The sequence below is a fragment of the Culex pipiens genome, chromosome 3 (assembly GCF_016801865.2).
Source record: "Culex pipiens pallens isolate TS chromosome 3, TS_CPP_V2, whole genome shotgun sequence".
Classification (NCBI taxonomy): Eukaryota; Metazoa; Arthropoda; class Insecta; order Diptera; family Culicidae; genus Culex; species Culex pipiens.
The window spans coordinates 158,139,663-158,159,703 of record NC_068939.1 but is presented as its reverse complement, the minus strand read 5'-3'; the positions used below and the strand labels follow the sequence as shown (position 1 = coordinate 158,159,703).

At 33.6% G+C, this 20,041-nt stretch overlaps 1 protein-coding gene across 4 annotated transcripts in view; it reads right to left on the bottom strand.

The window, feature by feature from the left end:
* The window catches only part of LOC120415202 (glycogen synthase kinase-3 beta), a 54,097-nt gene extending 46,347 nt beyond the window's left edge, over positions 1–7,750 (bottom strand). Inside the window, exon 1 of one of the 4 annotated variants that reach the window (XM_039576675.2) lies at positions 7,016–7,750. The gene's annotated coding sequence lies outside the window, so the exon portion shown is untranslated. The remainder of the gene's footprint in view (positions 1–7,015) is intronic. The other 3 variants (XM_039576662.2, XM_039576670.2, XM_039576683.2) reach the window with 3 other exon arrangements.
* Between the last annotated feature and the right edge of the window lie 12,291 nt (positions 7,751–20,041).

The following is a 20,041-nucleotide window of genomic DNA, read 5'->3' as shown; positions in this document are numbered from 1 at the left end:
TATTAAGGCTTTGAGGAGGTTGCTATAGGATTCAGTTGTAAAGCCTTGAACTCCTATGAGCAACTCTCTACGAAATCGGCCGATTTCGACCATTTTTATTTTTTGTATTTTTTGATTTGGCTCAAACTTTGTGGGGGCCTTCCCTATGACCAAATAAGCTATTTTGTGTCATTGGTTCACCCATACAAGTCTCCATACAATATTGGCAGCTGTCCATACAAAAATGGTACGTACATATTCAAACAGCTGTAACTTTTGAGTGAATTTTCTGATCAATTTGGTGTCTTCGGCAAAGATGTAGGTATAGTTGAGGACTATTGAGAAAAAAATAGGTACACGTATTTTTAGCCACCGAAAGTTTTATTTTAGCGAAATATTTGCAGTTTTTCGATTTTTAAAAATAGTGACCATGAGTGACCATTTCTAAAAATATTTTTATTGAAAAGTTCAGAAAATTTGCTATGAAATTGTCTAAGAGACATTGAAGATTGGACCTCAGGTTGCTGAGATACAGCCGCTTTAAGGAAAAGAAACAGGAAAATTGAAGTTTTCTAAGTCTCACCAAAACAACCCACCATTTTCTAATGTCGATATCTCAGCAACTAATGGTCCGATTTTCAATGTTTAAACATGAAACAAATTTTCCGATCTTTTAGAAAAAAAATATTTTGAAATTTTTTAAATCAAGACTAACATTTTAAATGGGCGTAATATTCAATGTTTGGCCCTTTTAAAATGTTAGTCTTGATTTAAAAATTTCCAAAATATTTTTTTCGAAAAGATCGGAAAATTTCACGAATGTTTCATGTTTTAACATTGAAAATCGGACCATTAGTTGCTGAGATATCGACATTAGAAAATGGAGGGTTGTTTCGGTGAGACTTAGAAAACTTCAATTTTCCTGTTTCTTTTCCTTAAAGCGGCTGTATCTCAGCAACCCGAGGTCCAATCTTCAATGTCTCTTAGACAATTTCATAGCAAATTTTCTGAACTATTCAATAAAAATATTTTTAGAAATGGTCACTCATGGTCACTATTTTTAAAAATCGAAAAACTGCAAATATTTCGCTAAAATAAAACTTTCGGTGGCTATATCTTGAAAACAGAGCCCTTTATCAAAAAATCTGTAAAGTACTTTTCGATTGGAAATTCAATTTTACGTTAAAAAATGACATCAAATTTGTTTTTGCATAAAATTTCGATTTTTTCCAAAAATCACTATTTTTTCAAAAAATCATAATCATAAGATTTTTTGACCATGTTTCTCTATAGCTCAAAAGTTGCGGGGTTTTGTCCCCTAAAACATATCAAAAAATCTCGAAAATCAAAAAATACGTATTTTGGGAAATTGAGTTTTTGTGAAAAAAAAGTTGATAAAAAAATTCTTTTTTTTTCCGTGTACCTATTTTTTTTCAATAGTCCTCAATAATACCTACAACTTTGCCGAAGACACCAAATTGATCAGAAAATTCAATCAAAAGTTACAGCTGTTTGAATATGTACGTACCATTTTTGTATGGACAGCTGCCAAAATTGTATGGAACCTTGTATGGGTGAACCAATGACACAAAATAGCTTATTTGGGCATAGGGAAGGCCCCCACAAAGTTTGAGCCAAATCAAAAAATACAAATAAAATACATTTCCGGTTTTGGTAGAGAATTGCTCCTATGTAGGTTTTGTAACAACTTTTTGCGGAGGTCCTTTTGGGTTTTAAGAGGGGTTTAACGGAGTTCTAGGGATCGTGTTACGACTAATGCGTTTTAATGTTGGTTTAGGCTGATAGGTTTTATAGCGGTTGCAACAGCTATGATAAAGCCTAAAATGTTACTTGGGATGGGTCATATATGACGTTTTGGAAACACTAAAAAATGTATGAACTACTTTTGGGATCAAAAATGCTCGTAAATTGTTTAGAAATGGGGCGGTAGAATCGAAGTTTTTGGTATAAGAACACTTAAGAAGGATCAGAACACCTTGAAAGAAGTCTAAAGTTACCAAAGAATTGCGGTAACATCTCTGGATCTCAATCTGGGTAAAATCGTATCGTCAGAACAATTTGGAATATCCCAAAACTGGAGTACGTGATACCTAAGGGACGTGGAGACTTCTTTGGATATGTACCAAAAAGGTAAATTTGATAGAATTGTGTTATTACGTCGATAGAATCTATCATCAATATTCGAGTACACTTTGGATGTCTCATCACATCCCAAACGTGTGATGAAAATCGTAAACGTAAACGTAGACTTCGAAATCTACATTCCAAGGTTTTTTGAATGACCCAGAACATCTTAAAAGGTTACTGGACTCAATGTGTTACTAAAGGGTCGTGGGACATCTCTGGACATGTTGAATTACTGCAAACTGATCTCTACAATGCGATGATCTGCATTAATTCTACGAAAGATCAACTAGCACGTACACTTTATAACTTTTTCACGTGGACCAGTCCCAACAGCTATCACTAGCAATCCCACCCAAACACGTGCTGATCCCGTACAGCCATCTGATTGACACTGGAATAATGTACTTTTCGCGTGATCCCCGCGATCTGCGTGTGCAGGAAGTGCAGACTGCAATAAATCTCACCCAGCTCTAATGATACCTCCCCGCGAGGGGCCGTCATTAAACCACATTTTTCAGCTAATCATCGTCGCAGATTCAACGCAATGCAATCGCACACCAAAACTTCATGAATCATTCAACGGGTGGCGTAAGATCCGTCTGTCCCCCCGATCATCATCATTGACACGCACCCCGCGCACAGTAATGCCCATGGGATATTTCGTCAGCAGAAAATTTTCCATCCACCCAAAAAATCAAGGGGGGGCTTACCACGCACACAGACTTGGCGCAGACACATTCCTGAGGCTCGCCAGAGTCGTCCCGGGCTTGTTGTTGGTCAGAAGAATTCACACCGCTCTGAAGCTCGCGAGTGTGAGTGTGAAAACTTGTTCCAGCTCAAACTCTCTCAATGAGCTTGCAAAAAAAAGCTGTTTGCAGGCAGTTCAAGTTGCCCCAAACTGGCTGGCAGAACTTGTCCGGACAAGATCGAACTGGACGCGATCCTGTGCGCAGACTTGATTTCTTTCGTTGATGGACGAGGACGTCGCCAGAGTCAGTGTGCCACACAGCTACACGTGGAGCGAGAATTGAGTTGTCGACCTTCTTGCCGGGTCGCTATCGATTGGTCACCGTTAGCGACGACCGTGGGAGACCACACCGTCTGCGAAGGAGGGTCAACCCCCGTTTACGTCATTCGGACTCGATTTTCCTACTCATTTATTTACATCGCTCTTCATGGCTTCTTTTTGCATGCCAGCTTTCCTTCTAACACTGTGTTAGTTGTATTTTGAATGTGTGCTGAAGAAGTGAGATTCAAAACAGAATCGAAAATCTTTCCAAAGATCTTCTAACCTCAAATCTAATCAAACTAACCAGACGATTTTTTACAGTGCAGGCAAGAAGTGGTGGTATCGTCACGCCACAACACACTTCTTCTGGCTTCCGAAAAAAACCATACACCCTTACCAAAAATCATGATTTTTTGAGTTCCAAATCCCACTTTTCATACGATTTTTTGAGTTCAGGTACTACAACCATAAAAATGGTTATATGGGTTGAACTGAAAAATTCGTATGAAAAGTGGGATTTGGAACTCAAAAAATCATGATTTTTGGTAAGGGTGTAAAACACGCAAACTTCCAAGACCGGCATCAACATCGCACAAACACACACAGACACAAACCGCAATCGCGATAAGGGGTGAGGCCAATAAAAAAGCGACTCCGAACTGAATGTAAGCCGCGCGTGTCGCATGAAAAACAACAACTAAAGAAAAAGTACCACCAAGAAGAAGTTAAACCAAAACGCTAATCACTTTCGCCTTATCACTGTGTGTGTGTGGTATGCGCCACCACATTACATCTATGTGCAAGTGCACCACACACACACATGGTTTAAGGCGTCGCGTCCGGATGTCGTAATGAAAATTTTCCATTGACATTTAATCGAAGACGGCGACGGCGGGAACTTGGCGATATCCCAGAGTGCGTGAGACCGAAAGAGATGGTGTACGAAAACGTCACCGAAAGAAGAAGCGAAAAGAGTTTAAAATGCACTTTGCACATTTGGATAGTGGGAATAGATGAGAAAAATGTGGCAAATATTTCAAAACTCAACTCTTATTAACAAATTTTAAAAGGGGTCAAATATTAAAACACTGTTTTCAAACAAAGTAGTATTCAAAGTACTTTTTTAAAATCAGCCGGAAAAATCAGGGAGCAAAAAAATATTTAAAAAAAACTTCAAGATTTTAATGGAAATTTAAGTGCAATCAGAAAAAATCAATTTAAAATGCATTCTCCTGTGAATCATTTTTAGCATGTTTGGGATAGTTAAAGAAATTGGAAAAAATCGATGTTTACTAAATATCGTAAAAAGTTTTTTTTCCGATGAAATCTTTTTTTTCGTCAAATCTTACATTTTTTGAAAACTAATGATTGCAAATCAATTGAACTAGGGTATATAACACTTTTTTCATTCAAATGTTGAGACTATGGCTTGTTATTTTATATTTTTTCCCTTTTTTTGTAAAATTAAAAAAAAAACATTTAGGTCCAAAGAGAATAACAACTGCCGAGACCTCAGTAACTAATCATATAATTTTTTAATTGTAAAAATTAAGAAAAAAGTATCAAGAAAACAAAATCTAATCAAATTTTAATTAGATTCTTGATAAAGGTTCATTAATTTCAGAAAGTATCAAAATATGTAAGGAAAAATCAGAAAATTTTACGCAATTTTCAATAACGAGGTATTTGAAAGTTAGGTGCATTTTGCACAGCAAAAAATAAACACGGTAATATTAAATTTTTGAATGAGTACATCTTTTATGCAAAAAAAAGTGTAGTTTTACCTCTAAAAATGTGTGAATTTACAACTTTCTTGTTAAAATGCCACTTTTTCAATCGAAATTGAGGTAATATTACATCATAATAGAGAAAATATTAAACGTTAAACCATCCAATTTTACACCTTCCAAATTTACACATTTTTTTTGCTTGTGCATGACTGCACAAAAAAGGGGAATTTTTGAAGGTTGAAAATTTGATTGGTTGAATATTACTTTTTTTAAGGTAATTTTACCTAAAAAAATTGTAAAAATGTAAACCTAATGAAAATTTACCAGCTTCAAATGTAATATTCCCCATTATTTTTGACACAAAATCTGTCATCGTCCCCTTTTTTTGCTGTCACATGACCACAAATTAAATTTTGAAAAAAAAAAACTATATTGACGCAGTAAAAAATGTGTAATTTTCAAAGGCGTAAAATTAGAAGGTATGTAACCTTTTTCATGATGTACACAGCAAAAATTGTGTATATTTGGAAGGTGTAATTTTAGAAGGTTGAATATTACCTCTTTAATGATGTAATTTTACCTCAATTTAGACCGAAAAAGCGACATTGCACCAGGATAGTGGTAAAATTACACATTTTCAGAGATAAAATTACCCATTTTTTCTGAAATAAAAGATGTACCCCTTCCCAGATGTAATATTACCATTATTTTTTTTTCTGTGTACACAGCAAAAAATTGTGTAAATTTGGAAGGTGTAATTTTAGAAGGTTGAATATGATGTAATTTTACCTCAATTTAGACCGAAAAAGCGACATTGTACTTGAATAGTGGTAAAATTACACATTTTAAGAGGTTAAATTACCATTTTTTTCTAACATAAAAGATGAACCCCTTTTTAGATGAAATTTTACCATGATTTTTTTTCCTGTGTAATATTACCTCTTTCATGATGTAATATTACCTCAATTTAGAGTGAAAAGTGGTATTATACAGAAAAAAGATTAAGTTAAACATTTTTAGTGTTTGAATTACACATTTTTTCTGGCATAAAAGAAGAACAGTCCAGATCCGATTATCCGAAGGCATCGGAAAAAATTCACTTCGGATAATCGAATCACAAAAAAAAATTCGCTGTTTTATTTTGGATGGTCTAGCTTATTCTAAAATTATTTAGAATTTCTAAATCCAAGATGGCGTCCAAAATGGCGGATAACATATTGAAAAACGTTTTTTTTTATTTAATATTCACTCGACTCAACTCGAATTTGATGTTAAAAATAAAGGTCATGATTCTTAAATCTGAAATCCCATACAAACCTTCGGATAATCGAAACTTCGGATAATCCAGTCTGGACTGTACTGAGTTTGAAAGTAAAAAAATGAGTCCGCGATTTTTACGATGGATAGCCTAACAAGTATAAAAAAATCACGATAAATGCAGAATGGAGCAACTGTCCTTTAACAGAAAATATGTTTTAAGAACCGCGATTTCAATATTTCTGACATAATTTTCCAGTCACATTTTTTAAATTGGAAATGCCGCTCGATTTTTTATATTTTTGTTTCAATATTAACATTTTTAAAAAGAACATTAAATCTTTCAGAATTTCCGTTAAGATTTATTAATAGACACCAAATTTCTATTTTTTTTTCCGCGGTTTTGAGCAAGTTACAAACGACTGCAAAAACATGTCTTAGTAAAAATCCAGTAAAATTAATGGGGTTGTACCGTCCCACCATCACGAGATATTGATCGTGGAACAAAATAACCGCTTAGAGCAAACATTCACGTAAATCGAAGAGGGATCGAGACAACTTTTCCGATTTCGTGTGAATTGACGGAGAATTACCCATAACAGACTTTTAAAACAGTAAACTCCAGAACCTTTCCCCCCTTTAAAATTGTGTCCAGTGCTCAACCCAACACGCTCCCACTATCCACCGTCGTTGGCGCTCCGACTTCTTGAACCGGTTCAAGACGTGCGAGCGCGCGTACGGCACACTAGTTTCACGCATTTCTCCGCGAGTTCTTCAACTCGGTCAACGCGAGTCACTCTCGATAATCCACACACAGCGATTGCATCCCCCCGTTGTGGTCGTTCGTCGTCATCGCCACCGCGACTTGTAGGATTCCCAAAATAGCTCGTACTTTGACCGTCGTCCACTAGTTGTTAGTTGGGTATAGTTTTCGGGTGCGGAATCTCTTCCCTCGTCAACCGAAGAAACTATGTCGTAGCTCCGCTCGGCTTAAGCCTGCCTACTCTGGCGTAGAATTCGGTAAAGTTCGGTCCGCTCGGTGACACAACGTCAGTGGAAAAAACCTTGGCCGCACAGCGTTCAACTCCACGCGAGGAGGGACTGCTGCAGCAAATGAACACTTCTTCTTCGGTTATCTGGCCCGGTTTTCTTCCTCCTTCTGTGTTATTCTTGCTTTTGCGACATGCAACAGTAAACACTCTGCCACCACTTGGTTTTGCCGAATCGCGCCGTTCGTTCGTCAGCAGTGCGAAATCTGCGGCCAACTCTCACTTTGGGGGCATCGAATCGAGAGGATTCCAAATTGCTCTTCACTTTTCCAGGGCGATTTTTTTTGTTGCTTCTCGATCGCGATCGTTTTGCAAATTGCGAGCTATTGCACACACTACTCTCTTCGATCAATCTCCAATCAATACGTAATTTCGCGAAAACAAGCGGAGAAATAAAATCGTTGCAAAAATAGTGGCGTTAATTACAATATCAAACAACAAAACGGTAACAATTGTAACAGAAAAAAAATCAGTAACAAGAAAGAAAAAAGTTTGCCTCGCAAATTTCTTCGAGTTTGAGCTGTCGTGGTTCGAAGGCGCGCGCACACGGAACGTACTTCCACTTCTGCGAGTGTCTGCGTTGGTACTGACTGGCGAGAGGAGCGCGAGAGTCTCGAAGTCCACCGCCGCCGCCACACCGGTTAGGGGGGCTGGCTGACTTCTTGAATGACGAACGTGCTCAGCAGTCAGTGAGAAGCTTTCAGTTCGGGAGAAGGATGGAGGAGCGCGCGTGGAGCCAAGTGTTGGTTGGGGTACTGAACGGGCGCACATGTGTGTGAGTGTGTTGATGTGAGGAGGTTTATCCGTTTTGGAGTAATGTGCGAATTGGATGGAACTGTGCGATAAAACGTTAGGCTGGGAGAATTTGGACTGATCATATATGTTTTAAAGGTTAAAAATTTAGATCGAGGCAAAATAATCAAGGTTGTTGAGCGTAACGATACTTCTATGTTTGTTTTTTGATAATAAAGTATTCTTAAACTTTTAGTAGGTACTCAACAAATTTCACAAAATATTTTTTTTTTATCTCAAATTATCATAACTTACAATATTAATAATCAAACGATGCAAATTTTCATATAGATTATCACTTTTTTATTTTTTTTAATGTAAAACACTAAAATTTATAAAAAAATCTTTTTTTTTCCTTTTTAAATTTTTATAATTTACAATATTAAAGGACGCAAAATTTCTTATACATTTTCACTCTATTACAATTGTTAATGTAAAATACTAAAATTTCCCAAAATAGCGTATTTTTTTTAAATGCAGTCCAGACTCCAGAACATTATTTTTTATCGTGACTCGATTATCCAAAGATTTGATTATCCGAAGTGAAATTTTTCCAAGGCCTTCGGATAATCGAGTCTGGACTGTACTCGCATTTTCGAAATTTGCCATCTTTTTATCAAATAACTCAACATTTAGACATTCACTAAATTGAAAATTTTAATGTTAAATTCTAAAATATTCACAGAATACCGTATATCTTCTCAATGGTCAAAATAAGACAGTGAAAATTAATACATGATTTTAAATATTAATACAAGATTCAAACAATAATGTTCCTTTTTTTTTTAAATAATACTCAACACTAAAAATAGACAGTGAAATTTTATACAAAAAAAATGTATTTTGTAGGCTTAGTGATTTTTCACGCTCAAAAATTACAAATTCACGGGACCCTAATTTAAAAAAAAACCTAATTACAAGGAATATCAAAAATGTTAAATAATTTATGTTAAAATAAAAGATACTTGGAGCATTTAAACCATTTTATATTAGTTTTCAATAAACTCTATATATATTGTGGTTTGGTTGAGCGTTTTAGCAGAATGCATTACTATGAATACAAAGAGACGAGTTGTTCCTTTTAATTCCGCTATATATTTTTTTAATATCTTGACAGATACGTATTTCGTCTACTACTTGCAGATTTCATCAGTGTTCTGTTCTCGACTATATATATTTTGGGCATGCGTGTTGTCATTTATTGAACTTTTTACAATTTGTTGAATTTCATAATAAAACAAGATTTAACAATCTTCTCCTGCCAAAATGATTAAAATAACTTGAATTTTCTGTGACATTTTACTTTTCAAAAACTAAATTAAAATTATAAATTTAAAACATGGTTTTATCTGTAAAGAAATCTTCAAACATTTATTCAAAATGAAAAGTGGTATTTTTTATCGCGAAAATCAAACAAGACAAAAACTGATTACAGACATGCCTCGGTTTAGCACCGCATATGGGGGATGCAAAACCGAGGCACAGAGCTTATGGGATTTTAGCTATATGGGAGACATTGGCTTTAATCGTATGAAAAATCATGCAAACATAAAAAATTATAGTGTTTTGGAATCGGGATGATGTCAGCTATCCATTAAAATTATAATTTCATGACAATTTTCATAAAAATACGTATTTTTCCTGTATTTTGAAAATGCATTTTTTTTCTCTGAAGAATCCAAAAATGTATTGTTATTGCAATATGGGTATCAAATGATCAGTTTTTTTCATTCATTTCGAATGTTAAATCATTTTTTTAAACACTTAAAATTTTCACAAAACTACGTATTTTTGAAAAAAATACTAAAAATTTCTGTTTCTACAATATGGGTATCAAACGATCATGATTTTTTCATACAATTCGAATGTAATAACAATATTTTTTGAAAATACTCAAAATTTTCACAAAACTACGTATTTTCGAAAAAAAATACTCAAAATTTCCGTTTTTACAATTTGGGTATCAAGAGATCGGGATGTTTTCATAAATTTCGAATGTAATAACAACATTTTTTGAAAATACTAAAAATTTTCACAAAACTACGTATTTTCGAAAATATACTCAAAATTTCAGTTTTTTCAATGTGGGTATCAAACGATCGGGATTTTTTCAAAAATTTCGATTGTAATAACAACATTTTTTGAAAATACCCAAAATTTTCACAAAACTACGTATTTTCGAAAAAATACTCAAAATTTCCGTTTTTACGATCTTAATTTTCACAAAACTACGTATTTTCGAAAATATACTCAAAATTTCAGTTTTTACAATACGGGTATCAAACGATCGGGATTTTTCATACGTTTCTCTCTCTCTGTGCAATCTTCCAATAACTTATCACAATTTACTTGTTCAGCCAATTTATACAAGTTTTGGCTGAAAAAAAAAATTGAAAAAAAACTGATTGGTATGAGAATAACTGCAAACAATGTAATGCAATTTTTAGAAATTTAAGTATTAAATCAAACGGCATATTGAGTGAATTTTAGCATTTAACAAAACCAAAATTTAAAACATTAAAAAAGCCTTGCAACTACACACTGCGAAAGCTTTGGCTAACGCTTACTTAGTAAAGACACTATACATCTGAGTGCTGCCATCTATGATAAATTTAATGAACCATTTGAAAGCACTGCAGTGTTTGTGTGCGTGCACTGAGTGCAAAGTTCCGACAGCTATCCGCCGGAGCTTTCAAATTATGTAAATAATGACCCTTTTTAGTACCGTAAAACGGGGTAACTTTGATAGCCGGGGTGACTTTGATAGGTTTGCGATTTTTCCGCAAAATGAAGAGTACAATTAAAATACGTATGGAATTGTTTAGAATCATACTGACCGTGGTAGAGAAGTGTTCAAAGTACCTCAAGAAAAACTTTTAATAAAATTTTGACAAGTTTAAAAAGTTAGTTAACTATAGTAAAGAAAATGTTGATGAAAGTCATTATTTTCAACTTCTCAAAGTGTCATGATTTTCTCAATGAACATGATTTTTAATCGGAAAACGGAATGCATTTTCGGATTCTTTGGACAATTTTCCACTAGGAGAAGGTTAAAAAAGTTTGTAAATAATAAATAATATGTGTTTTTGAAACACAATTTAAAAAAAATCTCCAAAATTATAGGCAATTTCAGTTGAACAAATTTCACGTAAAATGTGAAAACTTGAGATTCGTGCTTCGAATTCAGTTTATACTGCAATATAAATCGATAATTTTATAAACAAAACTAGTTTTAACAAATTTCAGGCAAAATTCCGACTTTTTAGCAATTTTACCTAAAATTTATATGTATTTTGCTAAAAAGCTTATAAACTTAGTTAACTAAATACAAACATTGATTTTTTTTTCTTAAAAACTGTATCAGCTACTTTAATGATGGTACATTTAGAGTACAATTAAAGTTTGAACTTCTTAAGTATGATTTTAACAAGAAAAACTATGACTATCAAAGTCACCCCGGAATTAAAACTAAGAATTTTTTACGTAACTATTTTTCTAAACATTATTGAAAAAACTTTTTTTCCGAAATAGTGCCTACCCCAGTACATGTTTTAAAAATAATAATCTTGAGAAAAACCTTACCTGTTGGAAAATATTATAAAAACAAATTGAAATCCTATCAAAGTCACCCCGGTTTACAGTAATGTGCAAAATTTTCATGTTAAAGGCACTACATTGTTGTTAAGAAAGCTCAGCTTAGAAATATTATATGAAAGAAAAGTACAATGCAAAAAATATTTTTCAAAAGCTGATAAAAATTTCTTACAATATTGCTTTATATACTTTGTTAATCGGACAACTGGGTAATGAGATACAGCCTCTTAAAGTTTTAAAATGGTGAAAAGTGGGTTTTTCTAAGTTCGATTTTCAAAGTCCAAAAATAAAACTTATGTGAAATTTTTTGCTCGCTTCTAGAGAAATATTTTCAAAATAAGTTAATTTTCAAATGAAGTCTAACATTTAAAAAGGGGTGAAAACACTACAATTTTCTTTGATAACACGGAGAAAAATCAGTTCCCAAAATCTCAAACATGCGTTGAATAACTTCTTTTTAAAAATATTTTTGAAAAAAGATTGTAATTGAACAAAATTTACAATTAAGAATGATTTTGGTAATCTGAGGGTTAATTTGGATTCGAAGACTCAAATTGTCCAAACCTAAATTCTCTTCTCTTCCTTTTCGATTCGCCCACAAGACGCGCGCGATATAAGCTGTCGAAAAACTCCTTCTGATATTATTCTTTGCCTGCTCCATTACATACGCGAAAACAAGTCCACATGTTCGAATCCTACATAATAGGAGCACATCCAAAAGCGGGTGAACAAAACTCCTCAGATTGGAGCGCCACCAGACCATAAACGCGCGCAAGTGGTTTTCTGGAGAGGCCTGCTGTATTGAGTTAATTCCGCTAATGGGTGTGAAAAGCACCCGGTTCCTGGCTGGAACTTCCAGGAAACGGCCACTTACTCCACAGTTCCACACACAGAAAGAGAGAGGGAACGCCTCGGAAAGCGGGGACCACGCGAAGTCAATAAAGTGCGGAATTAAAGGTAGCACCCTAGCGTGTCGTTTGTCACCGCATGAGTGATGACGGGGATCATCATAAAAAAGCGACGAGAAATATGGCATTCCGACGGCACATTCCGTGACCGAGTCCATACGTCATCGGTGGGAGGTGGGACGCGTGGTGGCTCGTTTAATGGCCAATGTTCGGTCTGAGTTGCGAACCTGGGATGTTGGTAATCGATGGGTTAAAATTTCGTTTTATATGCAATTGAGTTTTTTTTTATTTGCGGTTTACAGCGTTCCCAAGAAGAAACTGGTTTTTGGTATCAGGACAAGTTCCACGACTTAGCTATCGCGAGCAGACGCGACTTTTTTAGCTACGTAGTAAATGGACAAAATCCCATCACTTTCGAAGGTCGAATTGGCAATGAAAAGGGATTGATTCAAAATCGGCTCTTGTTTGTAATGGAAGTTTCAACTTCAGCGAAGAACATTTCTCAGGCAAAAACCAACAGCTATTTAATCAACAAGGTTGTTACCTCATAACTCGTATTCTTCGTGGAGTGTTCTAATGCTGAACACCTAAATAATCAAGAATATATGCTTACCTGTAAAGAGAAAAGAGGGAAAAAGCAATATTAGTATATTTCATAGCAAAAACGCAGTTTAACAAAACGAACTTTACAATAACAAAAAAAGAAATATGTTAAACTCAACGTCAAACATATGACCAGACGAAACCGGTTGTGAAAAGTTAACACTTTTGGCATCATCATCATCCTCATCATCACTGTCAAATGAGGTTCTAATTGAACACACGTTTGAAGCGTTGATCCTCCTAATCAAAGGTGTGAAGTGAGTATCGGTCACCTTGTGCGAATTAAAGCGTACACGTAGACCTTGCCCCAGCGTGAATATGTGCAAATTTAAGTCAAACCACGAGATCACGACCGTTGAGCTGGTAGAACTCATCAACGTGACGCAGTGCTAACTTGCACATCGTGCGAATCTCACTCAAAGTGACAAACCTTGCCCATCATACCGGATATCACAGGTTCATCAATTGAGTAAATTTTATCGTTAGTTTGTCAAGTTGTCAATTGTTTGCCCTTTTTGAACAAGTGTGTTTGATTCCATTTCCTGAAAGCAGAACATTTCAATTTATCCACTCGAGTTCATGTGGCCGACTCTGGCGAAAGCAAACGACGACGACGACACCCACTCACACACTCGGTAGTGTAACAACATTGACCTTTTGCCTATACAATGACACAAGAAGCAACAATATAAGTAGGCATGTCTACTAAGCGAACAAGTGCCTTATCTCTGCTCAATCTATCAGGAGGGCCAGATTCTTGCTTTCGCTCCTTTCTGCAAGGATACTGCACAGTTGGAAAGACTTGATTGAGATATTAGAGTAGTTCTGTAGATTTTCGAAAATTTCGCGATTTTGAAATATGCGTTTTTTTTTAAATTTTGGTCTATGATATGAGAACAATTATTTATTTGATGATCTTTTCAAAAAATTTGCTTGATCTTAAATTTTTATAAATATTTACTTTATGGTTTTTTTAACATTGAAAATTTCACGAATTATGAGTCCCATAAAACATTACAAAAATGAAAATTTTCGTTTTCTAATGAATTCAACTTTTAATGTGAAATAGTGAAATAAAGAAATGGGCAACTTTTGTTAGAGTGTAACTATTTTTTCTGAATATTCATAACTAAAATGTACAACTTTGTCGAAGACACCAAATTGATCAGAAAATCCCAGATCAAGATACAGATTTTCATATGTTTACGTATCCATTTTGTATGATGTAATTGTATGGAGGCTTTTATGGAAACAAATTTAAAAAATAACAAAGAAAAGTCGATTTGTGACTCTCCCTAAAATTAGCAATTTTTGAAGATTTGAGGGGCAAAAAAAATATGAATATTAAAAGAAAAAGTTTCAACATTTGAATGGAAAAAGGGTTCTAAAATGCATTTTACACTTGTAAACGTAAGAATTGGCGAAAACAAAAATTTTAGCGAAAAAAATTGCAATAATAAGCATTAAAAATTTTCAAAAATTAAAATGATTTTTAAATCAAAAATGATTCTAAACGCAGGGGATTGCATTGAAAATTGTTTTCAGCTGGTTCCACTAAAATTTTCATTGAAATTTTGAAGTTTTTTGAAAAAAAAAAATTTGCCAGCCTTTTTAACATTTGCCATATTACAAAAAAGGAAATGCAAAAAAAACTGAATTTGGTGAAATGTATTTCAGATCTTGGAGTAATGAAACAACTGAACTTTGGCAGTGTTGGCATTTTTTAATGGATATTTAAAAAAAAATCGAACCAAACCAAAAAATGCTAATTTGTTGAATTGAAATCATAAAAAAAAACTTTTTTTTTTGAAAAGGTGTACCGTTTTCAATGCATAGCCTCTTCAATGTTGATTTTTGAATAAAAATATACTTTTAACCTTATGGTTAACGCATGACCAACTATGAAAGTATTTGTTTACAAAAAGACTAATCAACTATTCATTTGCTTTACAAAAAAGAGTGTCGGACATAATTTCTGTGTTCTGTGCATTATGTCTTGTTGTTTGCACAAATAATCATCTTAACCGGTAACTTTACGTAGTAGGCCTGGCCTGGTTGTCATTTAGAATTTAAAAAAAGCCTATAAATAAACTCAAAGAGAACAGAAAATTTAAGTCAATGATCATAACTTTTTTTTCATCTCTTATTTTTCCAGAGTATCTCCAAGCAATTGAATAACAACTGCTTAATTTTTAATTTTTATTTTTTTTAGAGATTATGATTTTATCTCAAATCCTTACCCAATTCTAAAACAAAGAATTGAAAAAATCATAACCTTCAAAACAGAAAAGCAGAAAATTTTACTTGTAACTTTTAAGGTAGGACTTATGGATGAGAGAAATACGAACTGAAAAAGAGGCTTTTTGGTAAATAATAACAAAAATGTTTAATTTTTAAATGAAAATATCTTAGCAATCAGGTGAAATATTCCTATTCTAATCACATTTTTATTTTGAATCTATTAAATGTTTTCAACCATTAAATAAACAAAAAGCCACAAAGAGAACAGAAAATTGAAGTCCTTGATCATAACTTAGAATTTAGCAAGCTACTTCTCTTTGTTGATTTCTCAAAAAAGAGGTTTATGGCGGAAGAATTCTGAAAATGCGAGCAAATAACAATATTTGCTCTGTTGGACCAACTTTCAATGTAAAAAACAGTTGTTTTTACCTTTTAAAAAATCAGGCTACAGTTTATATTATGATCAGAAAAATCACTACCCGAGCAGACGGAAATAACTTGAGAATATTTTTTTTTGATATTTGAAAATACTAGTCCAATAACATTTTATGTTATAACAGGATTTGTTATTCGTCGTTTTGTTTTTTTTTTGTTATTTGATTGTTATTGTAATAACAGACTAATAACATTTTTAGTTATTCTTTGAACAAATCTTTGTTATTTTTTTTTTTGTTATTTTAACAACTAATCCTATCATCCTTATAACAGTTGGAGTTATTCTTCCATAACAAAACATTTTATTCTCAAGTTGTTTTGGCTTTCAACCAATTTCAGACCAATAATTTTGTTATAATACCAAAAAAAAAAAATCAAATTATTCGCTCTACAGCATTGCCTTGGCGTTCTCGATTGCGAGATTATAATAACATTAACTGTTATTAAACTCTTATTCAAAAATTGATTTTTCAAGAAGTATCCATAACATTTTCTGTTATTTTAACAGGATTTGTTATTGAAATGGCATGAATTTTGATATTACCGTCTGCCCGGGTAATGTTGTATTACTTGATTTAAAAAAATGACAAAAAGTTCAATGAAGTCTTCATTTTCTTTCTGAGATTAACCGAAAAAATCCTTTTAAGATATTTGTGCTCTTGAAAAATAATCATGGAGCTTTCTGGAGAATGCGTTCATTATTCACAACCAGGTCAGACCTACTGCGCAAAATTAACGGCAAAGATTCTATGAAATGAATTAGTTTGAGTACGAATGAGCAAACAGCAAGACATAACTGAAAAGATATTCCTAAATTAATAAATCTGAGAGAATCGAAATACATATCGCATTGAACAATTATAACTTCTTGTAATAAAACGAAACGAACAATATGTAAAATTACACAAAATTCAAGTAAATTTTCAACATCAAGATCCAATTTTTCATATTTTTTGCTGTGCTTTTTCCAAGAAAAGAAAAGGATTTCCATGTTCTCGAACATAAATCGCCTGGGTACAGAGCGAGGTAGGAGGTGGAAGAAGGCTCCGTGTTATTCAGAACTGCTGACAGTGTGGAGCTGCGGCAATGGAAATTATCTTGGCCACTTGCTACTACATCACGTACGATGGTGACGACGACCACGTGGTCCTTCCCACGCAAACGCCACACCGAAGAAAGGAAAACCCAGTGGGAAAGTAATACCCAGTTTTATGGGGGAAAAGTGCTTTCACCGACAGATTATTAGCGGATATCGCATTGAGACGTTCTTGGAAATTGAAGAGTAGTGAAATGATTTTCCCTTGAATTCGATTGTTGAGAGAGCCGAGCAGGTGCGTTATTGGACTCTCGTCATAATTATTGCATTATCTTCAATTTTGTTAAACCACTTTGAAAGCCCCACAAATAGCAAGCGAAGCAAAATGAAACCACTTGTCGAAAGTAAAAGCTCTTCACGGAATGGAAATACCCTGAAGGTAGGCAGCGCGCTTGACATCGTTGAAAACATCGCGCGTGAATGAAGAAATAAATCGCATTCATCGCAGTGAAGTCCATCCACAATCACGCAAACCAACCTGGAGTCATTCATGGTCGTTCAAGTCATTTTAACTGACTGAATGGTTGTGGATGAACTATTCAAACGATTTTTTTTTCTGAAAAAATCAATCGACTCAAGAGGCTCTCTCTCTGTGGATGGGGTTTTCTCTCTTTCTTGTCATTCTCTTATTTTGAGCAGTGTTGCTCACCGATCACGGTATAATTAAAGTTGGGTGAGAGAGAAATTATTAGCTAATTTAATATTGGTTTGAATGGGGCAGATAACGAAATGCAAGAAAGAGAGAAAAACAAAAAAGATAGTCGGAAAATGAGGAAGGAAAGTGCGAACAAGAAGAGAAAAAATAAGTAAGAAAAAAATAGAGCATAACTTTCCACATTAAAAAGCAAAAAAGAAAAAAGAGAACAAACTGACCAGTGGAGTGCGCGGTGCATCAGCGAGTGAGAAAGTGAAACCAAATTGGCGGTGCTGGTCGAGCGGCCAAACCGCACAGTTAGACCGGGTTTGGGTGGTGCGATTTGCGATTTAGCATTACTGACTCGCGCGACGACAGGTGGTTGATTTATTGATAAACTTCGCGGGAGTGCACCCACACGCGCGGGGCGCGCAATTGTGGGTGGTACTGAAGTAAACAGCGATTGCTGGTGCTTGGGTTTGCATTTAGAAAGGTTATCATTACCGTTAAGTAAATAGACATTTAATTCTTGTTTATCAGTACTCCAACAACATTGAGAGTTCTTGGTAGATGTTGAATAAATGTATCTTCTGTATCAATATTCATTTTCGCTTCGGAAAATATTTCTTTTTGTGCTGAAAATAGCAATTTATTATCTATGATAATAAAAATATCATCAAAATTGCTTCATTGTATTAATTACAACTAGAATCATACAATAAAACACAAAACATTACAATAATACGTATTATACGAATATAATATATTCGAAAAAATGAAAATTGATCAAAATTCTTTTAACTACAAAACCAATTTTTAAAGTCACTTCAAATCCCCATTTCTCTAAATTTCTAAAATTATATTAATTTAAAAATGTATTATTCACTAGCATTTCGAAAATCGATTCTTAGTTAATTTTGTCATGCCTTGAGAAAAATAACAGTTGAATTCCCATTTAAGTAAATGTTTTGAACATTATAGAATTTACTAAAACTAATTTGAGTAAAATTGGTAGTTCATTAATTATTTGGAATAAATGTTTAGCTTATTTTAATATTAAATTTATACATTTGAGTTCGAACTGCTCGTATTCTTCACGGTAAAGCATACATTTCTAAGTGCAATGAAACTTTGAACGAAAACAATGAGCTTAAAATGGATTTTCAATTGATTTAAAAAAAAATAACCATCGTGGCCTTTCTCTACAGAATCTAATTTGACAGCTTACAGTTTTTCATTGTCTCAAGTTAAGAGAGTAATTTTAAAGGTGTTAAAATAAATATTCAATGACAATCTAAAAATGTTTTGCAGCTGATTTTTTTTTTGCAAGAGATATTTTTTGACACATTGATTTTTGATGCATTTTTGAGAAAGAAGGCACTAAGGAATGAATATTAATAATTATTTGCAGTTACTATTTAGGAAATTTGTGCCATCACAATTTCTATTTTTTTCATTATGCTACTGAATTTAGAACTTTTTGCTTTGAGTTTTAAGTATTTTTTTATTGGGTCTTTTGCCTAACAGAAGAAAAAAAATACAAATACAGTGATAAATAAAAAAAATAAAAAAAATAAAATGCCTTCAATTTTACATTTTATTATATTTAAAAGCATTATAAACATGAGAATACAAATGCAAATATCGTGATAAATGCAAAAATAAAAATAAGAGTAAATGAAGAACCTTCAAATTTTACATCAAATCATATGTAAAAGCATAAATATACATGAGAATTGACAAATAAAATTACAAATTTACATCAACTAACCAGGTTAGGAGGTTTTTTTTCTGGAATTCAGACATTTTTTTCCGAAAATTAAAAAGTTTTTTTTTGTAAAGGACGAAAAAAATATCGATTTTTGTTTTTGCGGGGTTCATACGATTTTGTCGGAAAATTAAAGAGTTTTTTTTCAATGCTGAAAATATATCCTATTTTTCATTATTGATGGGTTGTACACAGCAAAAAATCCGATGGTAAAATCTCATTCAAAAGCATGCACATCACTTTCTTAAAAAAAAACACTTAATATTACACAATGCATGTACAATTTTTGTTACCACAAAAAAAAAAGATGCAACCGACGGGATTCAAACTCAGCACCAACAGTAAGGATTAGCGCCTATCCCGCTCGGCCATCAGACCGACGAAGAACGGAAAGGATAAACGCATATATGAGCTCAATATTTTGGTCAAGTAGGTTTCCCGTACTGATGGGCTACATATTTCAGGGTGTATTACATGAAATTTCATAAAATAAAGCAAAATTTATTTCACACCCGGGCGTTTTACATGCAGCTGTATTACTACTTTAATTGTTGTGTAGTGGGATTTTTATTTGATTTTATTTGAGACCCCAATTTTATTTTGAATTATATATTATGGAAAGATATGTTACTTTGAAGTCAGGTTTAAAAGTAGGTGAAAAAAGACAGTTGTTGAGTCGCGGGGGATGTCCTGAACCGGGCACCGGTTCTGTCAGCGGAGTGATTGAAAGAAAACTTCATTCTTTTCCACTCGCTACAAAACTAAAGTTTATTTATTAATAAATAACACTAATAGTTC